At 42.6% G+C, this 17,167-nt stretch overlaps 1 protein-coding gene across 1 annotated transcript in view; it reads left to right on the top strand.

Annotated features, from left to right (window-relative positions):
- The first annotated feature begins 551 nt into the window (after positions 1-551).
- The window catches only part of ARF3 (ARF GTPase 3), an 80,975-nt gene continuing 64,359 nt past the window's right edge, over positions 552-17,167 (top strand). The window contains exon 1 of the mRNA XM_077483331.1: positions 552-709. The gene's annotated coding sequence lies outside the window, so the exon portion shown is untranslated. The remainder of the gene's footprint in view (positions 710-17,167) is intronic.

The raw sequence follows: 17,167 nt of genomic DNA, 5'->3' as shown, positions 1-17,167 counted from the left end.
GAAGGAAGGAAGGAAGGAAGGAAGGAAGGAAGGAAGGAAAAGGGGGAAGGGAAGAGAGGGAAAGGGGAGAAAGAAGGGGGGGGGGGGAGAAAGAAAGAAAGAAAGAAAGAAAGAAAGAAAGAAAGAAAGAAAGAGCTATATAGCTATGTTTGTAGTAGGGTATATAGTAATGTGCAGAGGCTTAGCTAAGAATATACAGTGGTCATAGAAGTGAGCAAGATACTTTAATAAGACATTGCAGTGATGAATGTATATGTATAGAATGTGTATGCATACCATGTGATGTATATAAGGTATAGGGCAGACTTTATGTCCTCATAGATGAGTGTACAGAAGTGTCAGTCAACACGTTCCCTGTACCAGGCTCTGTGGACTGCTCCATTGAGAAGTCATGTACATGTGATGTAGGGTAATGAGAAGAGAAGAGCGCTCCTCCTTGTCAGAGATGTGTGGGTGATTGGGAGAGATCAGGGCTTCATGTGAGGACCAGGCCTCCTGCCCACTCATCCCTGCAGCAGAATGGAAGAAGAGGAGAGCTGCTGCATCCGTTGCCGTGGGAACCAGGTCAAGTCTCGCGAGTCCTTCCCGCATCGCTCATAGAATAGACTGGTGTTGAGGGGGGGGATCTCGCGAAATTTGGGCCGGGTGCTTCCGGTCGGAGAGGACAGAGGAGTCGCTGCGGTAGGCGAGGAAGAAGAGGAAGGTGAAGGTAGGTGCAGGAATGGATGGAGCTGAGAGTAGAACGTCCGGGCGCCGATATTAGGACCCCATCGCTTCCATTGCTCCTAAGAGATGCTCCTATCCATCCCGCCCACACGGGAGCCGCAAGCACCAACCTCCATCTTACGTTGTCACAAGGAGCACCTACCCCCGCTGCACACTGCACGGCGGTATGGAATGACTGCCACCATGTCAGGACAACTAGAGCCCCGGCATGTGTGACACGATGGCATGTCCTTCCACTCACTGATCACACACTCTCTTCTCCCCTTCCATCATCATACCATCCCCACATGTCACACGGCTTACATCACAGGACCACAGTCCTACTAGAGGGTCAGAAGGGGGCGTGATGACATCACTGACCTGATACATAGTGACAGTTATTGGTATCATCCTGCCAACATCCCTCTAATCATATCACCTATACAGAGTGACCGCCACTTTGTGACAAGCTGCCAACACTGATCTAATGACATCATATGTTCATAGTGACAGTTGCTGATCTGATCACCTGTACATAGTCACAGTCACAAGTCTTTAACATGCTGCCAACACCGATCTAATGACATCACCTGTACTTAATGACAGTCACTTTGTGACAAGCTGCTCTCATCGATGTAATGATATGACCTGTACAGAGTGACAGTCACATGATAACTTGCTTGTAAAACTGATCTGATGACATCACTTATACATAGTGATGGCACCTTGTAACATGCTGCCAGCACTCACTTGATGACATCATTTGTACATAGTGACAGTCCCATTGTAATATGCTGCCAGCACTCACTTGATGACATCATTTGTACATTGAGACAGTCACATTGTAATATGCTGCCAGCACTGACCTGATGGTATCACCTGTACTTAGAGACAGTCACATTGTAATATGCTGTCAGCACTGACCTTGATGATACATCACTTGCACGTAGAGACAGTCACATTGTAACATGCTGTCAGCACTGACCTGATGGTATCACCTGTACATAGTAAAAGTCACACTGTAACATGCTGCCAGCACTGACCTTGATAACATCACTTGTACATAGTGACAGTCACATTGTAATATGCTGTCAGCACTGACCTGATGACATCATTTGTACGTAGTGATGGTCTCATTGTAATATGCTGCCAGCACTGACCTGATGGTATCACCTGTACCTAGAGACAGTCACGTAATATGCTGCCAGCACTGACCTGATGGTATCACCTGTACCTAGAGACAGTCACGTAATATGCTACCAGCACTGACCTGATGGTATCACCTGTACTTAGAGACAGTCACATTGTAATATGCTGCCAGCACTGACCTGATGGTATCACCTGTACATAGAGACAGTCACCTTGTAACATGCTGCCAGCACTGACCTGATGGTATCACCCATACATAGTAAAAATCACACTGTAACATGCTGCCAGCACTGACCTTGATAACATCACTTGTACATAGTGACAGTCACATTGTAATATGCTGCCAGCACTGACCTGATGACATCATTTGTACGTAGTGATGGTCTCATTGTAACATGTTGCCTGCAGTGATCCAATAATAACACATGTATATAGTAAACGTCACACTGTAACATGCTGCCAGCATTGACCTGATGGTATCATCTGTACATAGAGACAGTCACATTGTAACATGCTGCCAGCACTGACCTGATGACATCACCTATAGATGGGGACAGCTGACCTGCTGTATACTTGGGGCTAATTGACGTGACCTCCTGATGAGAACCTTTCATGGTTTGCTGCCCCCTCTTTTATTTCGGGGTTTGGGATGTCTGACGGGACTGTTTTGATGACATCATCTGTACATGGTGACAAAGGCTCAACCTGCAGACTCCTTCGACTCTAAACTCCTTATGTGACTTTCTTGCCATTGAGATTGCATGTGATATTTTACAGTTGTTTACTGCACCTACGTGTGTTTTGAAAACCTCTATTGCACCTTTGTACATATGCTGCCAATTGCAGAATTCATATGTACATATACACAACCTATAAAGAACATTACCTTTCCCCCACATGAGCAGTGAGCAGCCTCATGTTGGTCTGCTGAAACCCACACTGACATGAGACACTTACTTCACTCCCAGACTAGCAGTCTTATGGCCAAGATGTTTCTGGAAATTTGATGAAGTGTTTAATTCATTCACTCAGCAAATGTCACAGTTACAATTCATCCGTGTGTCATAAAGTTACATAACTGTAAGCTAAATACTGTTAATCCAGCCCAGGTCTGCTACATGCCTGCATCACTTCCCAAGGACAGGAATGCTCTGCACAACCTCCTTGGAATGCCATGGCTTGTGTGATTCACTTGTCTTGCCGCAGGAATATGACTTTCAATGTTTTTGCAATGTGCACTTCTATGTGCGTGTTTTTAGTTACAGTAACAGTTGTGGTGAGTTTAGAGCTCATTGAATATTAACACATTCATAGTTAGAGTACTAGGTCACAGCTTTCACATCATTCTCTTTCTTGGGAATAATAACAAGGATCCTTATGGAAGAAATCAGCAGACCTCTGACAACTTTTAGCCCCCATTCACACTTATGTGCAACAACACTAAGCATCAAAAACCCCATTCCTTACTATTGTTGGTGTTCACAGTCGCTTGAAGCTTGAAGATTCAAAAGAAACACAAGTTTTATTTGGAATAGTAATGCATGTTTTTGGCATAATAGACCTAATTGGAAGCTACTCTAAGGGCTAGTTTAGACTTGCTTTAAAACATGGCTTTGGACACGCTTTGCTATAGCTCTCTGAACGCCAGTCAGAGCTCCTGTCACTAAATAAAATGGTTACCTTACAGTCCTGTTTACACCTTGCTTTTGCTTTGCTTCAAAAATTATACCTCACATCCTTTTAGTGGTGCCTCAAAATGTCTTCAAAGCCTCCATAGAAGTCTATGAGAAAGCTCGCTTGTAGCACCTGAAGCTTTTGAGAGGCTTTAATATAGAGCTGCATGATTCTGGCCAAAGTGAGAATCATGTTTTTTTTGCTTAGAATAAAGATCACGATTCTCTCACAATTCTCGTGGCTTAAAATCTCGGGCTAACTTTACTGGTTAGTTTTTTTTATTTTTTATTAATTAAAGTAAATTTTTCCCCAAAAAAATTGCATTTGAAAGACTGCTGCACAAATACAGTGTGACATAAAATATTGCAACAACCACCATTTTATTCTCTAGGGTCTCTACTAAAAAAAAAAATATATATATATATATATATATATATATATATATATATATATAATGTTTGGGGGTTCTAAGTAATTTTCTAGCAAAAAAAAAAAAATGATTTTAACTTGAAAACAACTGTCAGAAAAAGGTTTAGTGTTTAAGTGGTTAAATGTTCCTAATTTACATACAGAAGTATAATCCTTTGATGTAAAAGACAAATTGATACAATGTTTAGACTTGACATTCTACTGATAGAATGTTTTAAAACTTGGCAGACTGCCCAGACTTTGACTTTTAGAAAATTCTCTGCATACCAAAGATCGGGAAGATCGGAAACCCTTTGTCAAAATTGCAACGGGAAAAAAAATTGCGATAATTCTTGACGATTAATCGTGCAGCTCTACTTTAATACAGCTTTAGCTATGCTTTGTTTTGGAGAATTTGCAGATATGAGATATCAACACACACACACAGGGCATCTACCAAGCTTCATTGAGGCTGGGATCCCACCTATGCAAATTGGATGCGGGGAACACGACAGGAGATTGTGACTGGCTCTCTATGGAGCCAGTTCACATATCTCCATTGCGGCTGCGGAACGGCTTGCACAGGAATGCTGTGCGTCTTTGGCTCAGTTTCAGGGCCAAATTCAGGCAAAAATTTGTCCCTGATACAGAGAATAGGGACGCACCGGACCCCTGCTGTGAGCCGCATCAGAAGGTGGTGTGAACCCAGCCTAAAGCTTCAAAAAAGCACCACCGAAGCATCATCAAAGGACCACTGAAGCATTGCAGAAGCACCACTGAGGCATCAAAACACATCAAGAAAGCACATTGTAGACGCTTTAATGTGTTGAAGTCAAAGCAAGTGTAAATGAGCCCCAAATCTGCTGCAGAAGCTTCTTTTTGCCTGGACAACTGTTCTCAGCTTTCCTCTCACCCATGAAGGGAAGCCCAATCAAAAAAAAAATAAAAAATGGAGGAGCAAATTCTTGCTATGTTGGATGAGGAGACTTTTATCAGTAAGCTGTGGGAACACCCCATTCCTTATGATTGCAGCGGCGGTTGCTGAATATGCTGCCACGACACATAGAATAGTGTCCACAACTCATGTCCTACAAAATTCTGCAAAATCACAAAAAAATGCTCAGCTTGGTATGAATAGGGGCTTAAATGAAAAATAATAATAATTTGTTAGCAAAGCTTTATCTCATATCCATACTTGACCAGACCTTTACTATATCTTTACTATATTTATAGTGGAAGTCCATGCAAAAACTAAACTCCCTGCATCTATAGCCACCGACATTCTAACACTAACCTATCTAGCCCTGTAAAGAAAAAAAATCATTATACGTACCTTTTCTACATGCGATCCAACCCGATCTTCAGCGGTGGAAGCTCTGATCCCATGCTGAGCGGTCAGCCTCGGCTTTGCCGTGGGCAGGTGCAGAGGACATGTTTGCCAATGGAAGCCCCATAGTGACTCTATTGGTGACACCGCTTCCCATTCATTTCACAGCCGTTGTTGGACAGGTACCTAATCACCATAGCCATATATGATGTTATAGCGAGATCTGGACATTCAGACCACTCATGAATTAGTAGAATCTTTTCACACTGGCAGAACATTTCTAACCTGTCAGTGGATTTGTAGCACTAATTTCCATTTCCATTCACCTAAGTCCAGGAGTGCTGAGCACCCTCTTGTTTGGTATCTAGTACTGAGTGTAAGCCCCTGTACACACGGTCGGAGATTTTGCCAACCAAATCCGTTGGATTTTGCCCATCGGATTTAGTCCAACGGATTGTGTCCGAAACTGTTGCATACACACGATCGGGCCAAGTTGGCGAAAAATCCGATCTTTCAGAACGTGATGACGTAATTTCATTACGATGGGACTACATTCAGGCTAGTAGCCAATAGCTTTGATGTAGGAATTTGATCTGAGCATGCGTGGCACTTGGTCCGATGAAAATGCTCTACACATGATCGGATTAGGTCCGTCCGGCCCAGTTGGTCAGGAAATCTTTCCAACATGTTGGAAAATTGGGTCGGACGGAGATTCGGACGGAATCAGTCCGATGCATACCACACACAGTCGGATTATCTGACGACACGGTCCGATAAGACTCATTCCGACAGATTCTCCGACCGTGTGTACAAGGGCTAAGGACATAGTGGGGTTGATTTACTAAAACTGGAGCATGCAAAATCTGGTGCATGGTAGCCAATTGGCTTCTAACTTCGGCTTGTTCAGTTAAGCTTTGGCAATAAAACCTCAGAAGCTGATTGGTTTTTATGTAGAGCTGCACCAGATTTTTCACTTTCCAGTTTTAGTAAATAACCCATAATGTGTATGTCATGAGAGCAGGTCTCATTCCCAATGGTTATGGGTTTCACTGGCCACCCTTCTAATTCTTGAAAAACATCTGGTGCAGCATCAGCTTTACCTCTTCATTTTATGAACCAAGGCATTGATTGCTCTTTTATTTTCTTTACTTTGTCTATAAAGTACTCTGACTCTCTGTAGCAGCATGTGCCTTCTATATTGATAGTAAGGGAAGGAGGGAGATGTGACAACAGTGCCAAGGTAGCCTTGTCTTGTCACTTAATCATTATCACTACATCCAGGTGTTGTGTAATCGCTTCCACTGATGTGTGTACATGGATGCCTACGCATTTGTAAGTGTATGAATGTGTACAAAAGAAGATATTTCATATATATCTTGCTTTAATAGGAAATAGATCTGTTGCTGGTAACATCAATGGTTTAAAGTGACCTCATTAAGATGGAAATATGGCAGCTGCCATTGCGGATTTGTTTCTGAGGCTTCCAGCTCTAGGGTTGTCATCTTTGATTCACTGCCTAATGGATGATTAATCTGAAACAAATATGTAGATCGGGAGTTACAGTTTCACTGGTTGCATGCTTGTTTGGATTCAGTGAGTCAGGCAAGATGAGAGTGAGAGCAGTAATTGTAGCTCATACATATTTGTCCTGACAGGTGAACTTATTTTTTTTTAAAGTCCCGGTATACCCTGTGTACAGTATGAGTAAGCCCTGGTTCACACTGGTGCATTTTGACATGTCAAATCGCATGTCAACGCAGGCGGCAATGGCACCGGTTTAATCGGTGCAATGCTGCATTTGCAGCTCTGCACCGATTTTAAAAAGTATTTTTTGTACTACTTTTTGCGATTTCGGGTGTGATTTCCATTGACATCTGTGCAGAAATCGCGCCTGAATTTGGGACTGGCATGCGGGAGTGAAATCGTGCCAGTTCAACTGAAATCACATGGCTTCATTCCTGCAGCTCAGTGTGAACCTGGGCTGAATGTGAATGATGGGAAGCAGAAATCATACACATGCTGAGCCATTCACTATGATAAACCTTTGTAGAAATATTTGTATGTGTCACAACCTGTAACTTTACTTTATAGCAGCATTTCTCATAAAACTCAGGCTTTGTCATACAGGAGAAATTACAGTATTATGTGTGTTGTTAACCCAGCCGTAGCCCCTCTAATGCCGCGTACACACGAGCGGAATGTCCGTCAGGAAAAGTCATACGGAAGCTTTTCATGGTATATTCTGATCGTGTGTATGCCTAATTAGACTTTAAAAAAAAAAAAAATTCTGACAGACCTAGAAATAGAACATGTTTTAAATATTTCCGACGGAACCAATTCCTATCGGGAAAACCGCTCGTCTGTATGTTGTTGCGATGGACCAAAAAACACGCATGCTCTGAAGCAAGTACGAGATGGAGGCTATAGGCTACTGGCTATTGAACGTCCTTTTTCTAGTCCCGTTGTACGTGTTGTACATCACCGCGTTCTCGGCGATCGGACTTTGGTGTGATCGTGTGTACACAAGACAGTTTCAGAAGAATTCCGTCGGAACTCCATCAGAAAAACCTTCAGAGCTTATTCCGACTGGAAAACCCGTCATGTGTACGCGGCATTAGAAGCAGATATAGCTCTATATTCAAGTTTTGTTGTAAGATGGTCTAAAATTGTACACTGCATACAGTTGCAGAAACTCCTTACAAGTTGACAAAAGCGATTGAACCCGTATTCATCTCCACCTTTGTCATTCAATCAACATAACCTTTAAGACTGTTTGCTGTAACTGGACTCTTTTTTGGGTGTTTGCGGTCATTGCCTGCTGAGTTCTTTAACTGTAGCACATGCGTGTCTAAGCTTGGAAAATGTACATCAGTACAAAAATAAATGCATCGCTACATCAAATGGTAAAAATGGTTTGGTAAAACTTGTTATGCTAGTTCTTTGCAGTGTTAAATAGCAGTGGTCCAGTAGACTCATAAAAGGATGTATTCTTGCTTCTTTGTTCAAATTGCTGTGGATGTTAGCCTAGGCCAGTGATGGCGAACCTTTGCACCCCAGATGTTTTGGAACTACATTTCCCATGATGTTCAACTACACTGCAGAACATACATATAGGTATAGGTATCCATCACCGATACCAATCAGAGTGTGTTAAATTTTATGTTCTTGAGGTGGTATACGAGGACTTACAAGGGGGCGATTGGGACCTCGAAATACTAAGGCGCGAAATGCTCTGGATTGAGCATTTGAACGCCTTGGTGCCACCTGGCCTCAATGAGGCACAATCTTATAAATGTTTTCTGAAATGATAGTAGGGGGTGGTGTAGACCGAAGCGTGCCCCCTCCCTTGTCCCCTTTCCCCTTTCCTCCTTCCTTATCCCCCTTTTTTCCCTTTTATTTTTCCTTTGCCTTCCCCTTTCCCCCCTTCCCCCCCCCCCTCCTCTTTTTCAATCAATTTTCTTTTTATTTTTGTTCCTTTCTTTCTCACCCTGTCCTTCTGTTCCCCTTCCTATTTTTATTTTTTCCCCCCCTCCCCCCCTCCCTTCCCCATATATACCCTTTTCCCTTCCCATTCCCCTTATTTTCCTTCTTTCATCCTTTTACCTCCCTTTCCTCTCTCCTTTTCCCCTTCTTTTTCATTGATTCTACTAGCCAGTATATGGTTAGTCTATTTGGAAGGCTTTAGTAGCGTCTCTTTTTCTCCTACTCAAAATACATCGATTCATAATTAGATAAACACAACAATCAATAGCTGTGTCGCTATGTAATGGTTCTATCGTTTCTTTCCATATTAGGATATATATTTATTATTTTATATTATTGTTAAATATGTTATGGCACTTTACCAATAGCGTTAAACAATTTTATCATTGACCATTGTAATGGAGAGGTGAGGCGTACGGACGGGACCCCTCTGGGTATGTATTAGCAATGAGAGTATTGACTCTCTTGGGCGGACATGCGCCATTCCACCCGACTGGCCCCTCCTTTTCTCCTCCTTCGGGTTGGTGGGAGGGGCCGACTGGGCGCCTTACCATCCACGCTTCATTGCATGGTGGTTTAGGCAACTGCGCTGTCAGGTTATGACACATGCGCAATAGGAGCGGCGGTCCTGGTGACGTCAACGGCGGGCGCCGTCGCCGGCCGTCTGACGCACCAGGATGGAGGACAAAAGAGCGCCGCATCAGACAGCCTGCACACAGCACTGGCTTTGGTCTGATGCGGATGTGTTCCAGGCAACATACAGCTAACAGGTAACAGGGGACCTTTATCCTATGGGACTCATGAAGCCATATGGCCTCTCATACACATCTATCTCCTCACTCTGTTCATCTCTATGGTGTGCAGCATTCCAAATTACTTTGTTTACTTATAGGAATGGCAGTATTGATCCGCTCCAACATAGCTCCTGTACAAGCTACAAGTGATACACAGTGGGGATTTTTTCAACCTTCCAATCTATCTACCCATATAAATTTAAGGTCCCTGCCTTTACAACCTGGTAGGCTGTTCTTCAATTATCACCAATTTTATTAAAACTTTTTTGTATCATCACTGTTTAAATGGGTACTTATATCAACCTGCTGGGGCGCGCCTATATACACAGGCATATTATGCTGCCCCTTCCCCTCCCCCTTTTCCCCTCCCCCTTCCCCCCCTCCTTTTCCTCTCCCCTCCCCCCCTTTCTTTATGCATTCCTAATTCATTATATTGCTGACTATGGCCATTTGTAAATTCTATTACAGTTCAATTTGCCTGGACAACTCTTTTGTCCTCCCATGTCCGCCCCCAAGGGTGGTCTACCCAGCTGACAGCTGGGCACCACCCTAGCTGTGCGACCATTGTGGGGTCTCTGACCGGTAAGCCTAATTTCTCTATGTGTCAATGCATGTTAAAAACTCCCTGTATCAAATATATGATTTATATGCTGTCATTGTGATTTTTTGTAACTTTCTTTTTTTCTTTCTAATTGGAAATTATTATCTACCCAAAATAGACATGTTCTAAATATCTCCTGAAGAAACGACTATTGTTCACGAAACTAGTTGAGACTGAGAGCAATTGACACCGTCATTGATTTTGGGCATCAATTTCCATTGTGGAGCACTGGCCTCTCCTGTACAACTAAGATTGGAGACGCCTCTGCATCATGGTTGTATACCTATATGAATGTGACAAAGCATTTTTTAGGCTCTGTAACTTTTAATCTCTCTATTTTTGTACTATATAATTCTGTTCAATTTTCTATGTAATAAAAATTTTAATTTTAATGTCTTTTGTGGTATCGAGATAGTCCTTCAAATATTGGGGCACGGCACATTTAAAAAGCTTTTTTTGTGGGGTTTTTTTTTGTGTGCATGCCTCCCTTTCTTGACTATATACACTGCAGAGTGCATGAGCATCATGGGAAATGTAGTTCCAAAACATCTGGGGTGCCAAGGTTCGCCATCACTGGCATAGGCTGTCTGTTTTGCCTAAAAAGTCATCCAGATTGATGAGGCAGTCTTTCTCAATCTTTTTCACACGTTGAAATGAGGAGGCTCCAGGGTATAGGTACAGGCAGAGGGTATAGCGAGTGCACCATCCAGCCCTGCTGCTGGAAGCCTGTCAAGCTGACAGCTGCTGCGGCTGGATGGTGCATATAACAGTACTTACATTTAGGGCAGTATGTGCCCAGTGATAAATGCCTGGAACACAAGTAGTCTGCATATTAAGGCATATGACTGCCAAGAGATTTTGTTCACCAGATCATTTTGACCTGGAGGTCCATGGCGTTGATTTATGGAAATTGGAGCACAGAGAGCTGTTGCTGATAGCAACCAAAATCTTTGATGATTATGTTTTAGTGGTGTCTAGGGACAACAACTTCTCTTGAGATCCTTGCCTCTTTGGTTCAGTTTATCATATAATGTATGATAATCACTAGCGATGGTGTGAAATAATGATGGTTGGAGTTGGGTTTGATTAGGCACGCCCAGAAATTGGCCATTTTTGTAAAGTGTATTTAGCGCGCCATTGCTTTAGGATAGGTTACAGTGGTACAATAATTCTGGACACACTGGCATTTCAAATATCTAATTGGGTCTGGGTTTATTTCTCATTATATGTGACATGTGTGTAACTCAGCGATTGTGTGTTTTTCTTCATGACTATCCTAGCTAGTGACGAAAGCCGTCAGACGGGTGCTGCAGGTCATTTAGCTCTGTCCATCATTGGTTCAGCTTGCATAGATCACAAGTTAAATAAACATACTTCAATAGACAATTGGGCCACCTGTGTGAAAAAGAAGTGCAATCCAAACAGCATTGTACACGGAAAATGTCCATAATTCTAAAGCATGGCTGATTGCATGGCAAGAAAACAAATGTTTACAGCTCCAAATGTTCCTATTTGAAACGTTGCCTCCTTCCAACTAAGCAGACGCCCTAGGACAGTGATGGTGAACCTTGGCACCCCAGGTGTTTTGGAACTACATTTCTTATGATACTCAACTACACTGCAGAGTGCATGAGCATCATGGGAAATGTAGTTCTAAAACATCTGGTGTGCCAAGGTTCACCATCACTGCACTAGGAGTTTGGTCTAAAAGCCCAGGGCAGCTCCCAAATCATGAGGCTTAACAATGAGCCTTGACTCAATATTGTATTTTGCTTCTTGAAAACTTCTATCCGCTTATCAGTTCTGCCACTGACAGCAACCTCTATTTCCTTTGCATGTCAGGTAATGTGAATTTTGGATGGCCTGGGCTCCATGCTGACAGTTTCATGCCCCTGATCCACAATAGAAGTAAAGTATTTGCAGGCCTCTCAAAGCACACCTACACAAACAGTATAGAAAAGCTGATGATGAAAACACCTTCTGTTTTGTTTTATACATCTTTAACCCCTTAGTGCCGACCGTACGCACATATGTGGCCTTGGCTTAAAGGGTTTTCTCCTGGGATGATACATGTAGCCCCCCTCCCGCCACCTTCCGCCGCTCTTCCTGGGCCTCCCATCCCACTGGGAGACCCGACCCGTGATCTGGTACTTCCGCCGGCTAGAGTGAGACTGGAAGGAAGCTAGAAATGGCTTTATTACAGTCTTCTTTGTGTAAACATGGAAGTGATGCTGTGACGTCACTTCCGGTTTACTCTGCTGACAATGGCAGCCTTTTAAAAAAAAAAAAAAAGCTGAATACTTTGAAGTGCAACGGAGGGATTTGGGGTCTTTTAGACCGCTGATCCCTCCATAAAGAGTACCTGTCACCACCTATTACTGTCACAAGGGATGTTTATGTTCCTTGTGACAGCAATAAAAGTGATCACGTTTTTTTTTTTTGTAAAGAGACAATGTAAAAAAAAAGAAAATTCAAAGCACCCCCATCCCTACGAGCTTGTGCAGCAAAGAACACGCACACGTCACACATGTGAGGTATCGCCGCAATCATCAAAGCAAGAGCAATAATTCTAGCACTAAACCACCTATGGAAATTTTTAGGTACCATTCCATGAGTGTGCGCAATTTCAAAGCATGACATGTTCGGTATCTACTCGCCATAACATTATCTTTTACATTATTCAAAAAAATTGGGCTACATTACTTACGTTACGTTTTTTCTCTTTAATTTATGAAAGTGTCTTTTTCCCCAAAAAATTGCATTTGAAAGACTGTTACGCAAATACAGTGTGACATAAAATATTGCAACGATTGCCATTTTTCTCTGCTAAAAAAATATATATAATGTTTGGGGGTTCTACGTAATTTTCTAGCAAAAAATACAGATTTTTACTTGTAGGAAATAAATGTCAAAAATAGGCTTGAAAGTGTTAAAAAATAGAAAAATCTTTAGCAGAGGTTACCTTTAGTGCAAACTGCGTATCAAAACAGTAATTTGATTAACATAGACCTGTCTGGTAGGGTAGAGGACCTGTTTTTTTTCTGCTGCAGTTTGGTAACACTTAAGCCCCGCACTCACGGGACAAATGTCGGGTGGCATTGGCCAGTTCAATAGAAACCATGTTTTTTCTTTTGTTTAATTAAAAAAAAAATTTGAAGGTTTATGGTTACTTTAATCACTTGATGCCTGCGCTATAGCCAAAAGACAGCAACAGTGCAGGCTTAGGCTGTATGTCCTCCCGTGCTGCCCACGTGCTGCCCACGTGCCCCCTGCGGCACATAGGCAGTACGCTCTGTGATCACAGAGTCCTTGGGACTCAGCTGATCACAGATCGGAGTAAAGGGCTGACTGACCAATGACAGCTGATCACATGATGTAAACAGATATGACAGCGTGAGGAGAAAAAACAAACTGATTACTGGCTTCTGTAAATGGGACAACGGTCCCACACAGTGACAGCCACTGCTGCTAACCAGTGCCACCTACCAGTGCCCATCAGTACTGCTATCCAGTGCCACCTACCAGTGTCCACCATTGCCACCTATCAGTGCTACCTTATCAGTGCAGATTCATCAGCGCACGTCAATGAAGGAGAAAAATTACCTGTTTGCAAAATTTTATAACAAAGTATGATAACTGTATGTTTGTTTTTGTTTTTTTCAACATTTTGGTCTTTTTTTTGTTTGCTTAGCAAAAAATAAAAAACCCCAGTGGTGATTAAATACCGCCAAAAGAAAGCTCTGTTTGTGTGAAAATTTTTTTTATAAAAACTTCATATGATTACAGTGTTGTATGACCATGCAATTGTCATTCAAAGTGTGACAGCGCTGAAAGCTGAAAATTGGCCTTGGCAGGAAGGGGCATAAGTGCCCAGTAATCAAGTGGTAAATGTGTATGCGGCCACATGCATCTGTATACAGTGTGCAGAATTACAGATCACAGATAGATGTTGGCAGGTTAAATATTCTGCTGACTGTTCTGCCATTGTGCCAATCCCATTTACGGGGGGGTTCTGCTTTTCCAGTGAGACTTTTCATTTAGTTTTACATTTAAAGGATAATTGCTGTGCTGATCGTGGGTGTAATGCTTTCCAGGCCCATTACAAAAAAAAAAATGAATACAGATTTTAAATATAAAAAGGTGCATTTATTATTATTATTTATTTATTTATTTATTTTTAATTTTTTTGTGAAGGTGAACTTATTCTTTAGTAAATGTTTGTTTCCTGACTGTGATGCTGATCCTGCCTAGCTTTTGTACTTTCTGATCCATAAAAAAGCATTTATTCAGCAAAATCAGAACTCCTGATCTGCATTATTGTCAATGGGGTTGATTTATTAAAAGAAAATAAGGTGGTTCACTTTGAGAGGGAATTTTCCCCTTCCAAAGGGAATTTCCCTTAGCTACGTGAATGTGATCAAAATTCACAAGGCAAAAAATATCCAATCGTGCATGGGAAAAAGAAGATATCTTTCGTTGCACTTGATTGGATGATAGAATCAGCAGAGCTTCACCTCATTCATTAAGCTAAGGGGAATTGCTTTGCAAAGTGACCAGCCTATTTGTCTTTACTAAATCAACCCCAGTGACTTAAAAAGCGATGAAGCCATTGCATGTGCATGAACTAAGCAATTATGCAATTTCAGAAGGAGAGTTTAGCAGTGACAGAGCATTTCAATATATGTTCAGTTAAAACCAGAAAACCTCTGTAATGTTTATTTCTTTTTTTGACAGTTGATTGGTTATTGATCTTCATCATATAGATATCCCCCGGTTTCATAAATGTGCATGGCAAAGCTACTTGGCATGACAAAACTTGCAGGTTGCACATGTCATTCAAAGGCGCACAGCAGACATCGTTGAATGAATTCAGCATTTGAAAATAATGCTTGCCTCTTTATTCAGGTCCATACATAATTGAACACATGCCTAGATCTTACTGGATCAGGGCACAATCCGCACCATCTGTGCCAGATCTTCATACATTAAAGTGGAGGTCTGCCCACCGCTGCATAAATTAAAGGCCAGCAGCTGCACATACTGGAGCTGCTGACTTTTAATAATGGGACATTTACCTGTCCTGTTGCCATCAGCTGTTGGGTGCATGCCACCTCCATTGCGAGCAAGGGAACCCGGCAGTGTGGCCTTTTGACTTCATGCTGGGAACCCTGCTGCATGAGGCTCTGCTCCTCTCTCCTACTGGCTCGATGACAGGGAGAGGAGGAGGGAGCCCCAGCCGTGACATCAATATCCGTGGCTGAGGATCCCGGACGTGGGGAAAGCATATCTGAAAGGTGCCAAATGTGGCATCAAAAGGGGGGGGGGGGAGTTCAATAAGTGGAAGTTCCACTTTTGGGTGGAACTCCGCTTTAATAAGATACTGACCAAGGCAAGCAATATTTTTATAGAGTTCGACTACCACAGTGTTCCCATCTCTTAAACAGCTAATTCAGAGTGATGATGCTTATTAAAATGTAAGTGTGTTATGCACAGTTACCAGGTAAAGTTGTAAATAATTAGTCAAATGTAGCAGTCAAAAGACAAAAAGAAAAAAAAAGTGAAATAAAGGTTATTGTAGATCACTGTATAGTAATTAGTACAGTTAAAAAGACCAATACCCTGCAAAAAGAAACAGCAAGATTTGGCAGCAGAGAGCAAGGACATCAATGTGGCATCAATAAACAAGGTATAATGGTGCAGGTATTGCAGATTAAAGTGTCACTAAACCCACATCACAAAAAAAAAAAAAAAACAACAACTATCAATAAATAGTGTATTACATACTGTTCGTACTCACTCAGTCACTATGAGATTCGTGTTCTGTGTTCTTTGGAAAAACCTGCTTGATTCTGATGTTCTCTATCTCCCCCTTTCCCCCTTCTGTCCAAGGCCCCAATGCAGCTAGGGATTTTGCAGAGCAGCATTGGCAGCTCTGCACATGCTCAGTTTTTAGTTCATTTTTAATTCTGAGCATTTCCTCCCTATCAAATCTGAGCAGCCCACGTGACTATAGAGTCACACATGTGGGCGTATACACAGTGGTAAATGACAGCCCATTCCCTCCCTCCTCCATGCCCACTAAGCAGCTAAACACAGTGGGGGAGGGTTATTACATGCAGATTAATGGAGGCTTCACCTCCCTCTTATTCTAAGGCACTGGCTGGAGAGGCCAAATCTATATTTATATGACAATTTTAAAACCATTTAATGATCATTTATTTGTAATCCTGTATTCCAAAGGCTGTGTTTTTTATTTATTTTTTGATCATGTGACGAGCAGCAGAGGACTAGAAGCTCCTTCTTATGTTTCCCTGCAGACATGGTGGGAAAGATCTGGGTCATGTGACAGTTGTATATCGATTAGGAAAAAGGTTCTTAGATGTTTTTTGTTAACCTCTTGAGATCCGCGCTATAGCTGAATGACGGCTACAGCGCGGACCTGCTTTGCTGGGACTACGTCTATTGACGTCGTCCCGTGCACGAGCGGCCTGCGTGTCCCCTCGCCTGATCACGGATCCGAGCAAGGGGTCGATCCCGACCCCTTAACACGTGATCATCTGTCAGCCAATGACAGCTGATCATGTGACAAAACAGAGCCGGTAATCGCGGCCGTTTACCACGTGATCGCAACGTCAAATGACGGAGTGATCACTTGTAAACAAACCGGCGTCATGTTATGACGCCGGTTATTCCCTCCCCCTCTCTGAACCGATCGGTACAGCGGAGGGGGAAGAGATCGGTGTCAGCAGCGCTGTGGGCTGCATCTGCAGTGCCCACATCGCTGCTCACCGAAATTTAACCCCTCAATTCCCTGCCATTACTCTGCAATACCCTGCAATACTCTGCAGTACCAGCAAATACTCTGCAATACCCCCCAATACTCTGCAGTACCAGCAAATACTCTCCAATACCCGCAAATACTCTGCAATACCCACAAATACTCTGCAACACCCGCAAATACTCTGCAACACCAGCCAATACTCTGCAACACCCGCCAATACTCTGCAACACCCACAAATACTCTGC

This window comes from Lithobates pipiens, unplaced genomic scaffold (assembly GCF_037356315.1).
Source record: "Lithobates pipiens isolate NorthernLeopardFrog02 unplaced genomic scaffold, aLitPip1_a1.2 Scaffold_16, whole genome shotgun sequence".
Classification (NCBI taxonomy): Eukaryota; Metazoa; Chordata; class Amphibia; order Anura; family Ranidae; genus Lithobates; species Lithobates pipiens.
Note: the sequence above shows the minus strand (reverse complement) of the source record. Positions and strands in the feature narration are given on the sequence as shown.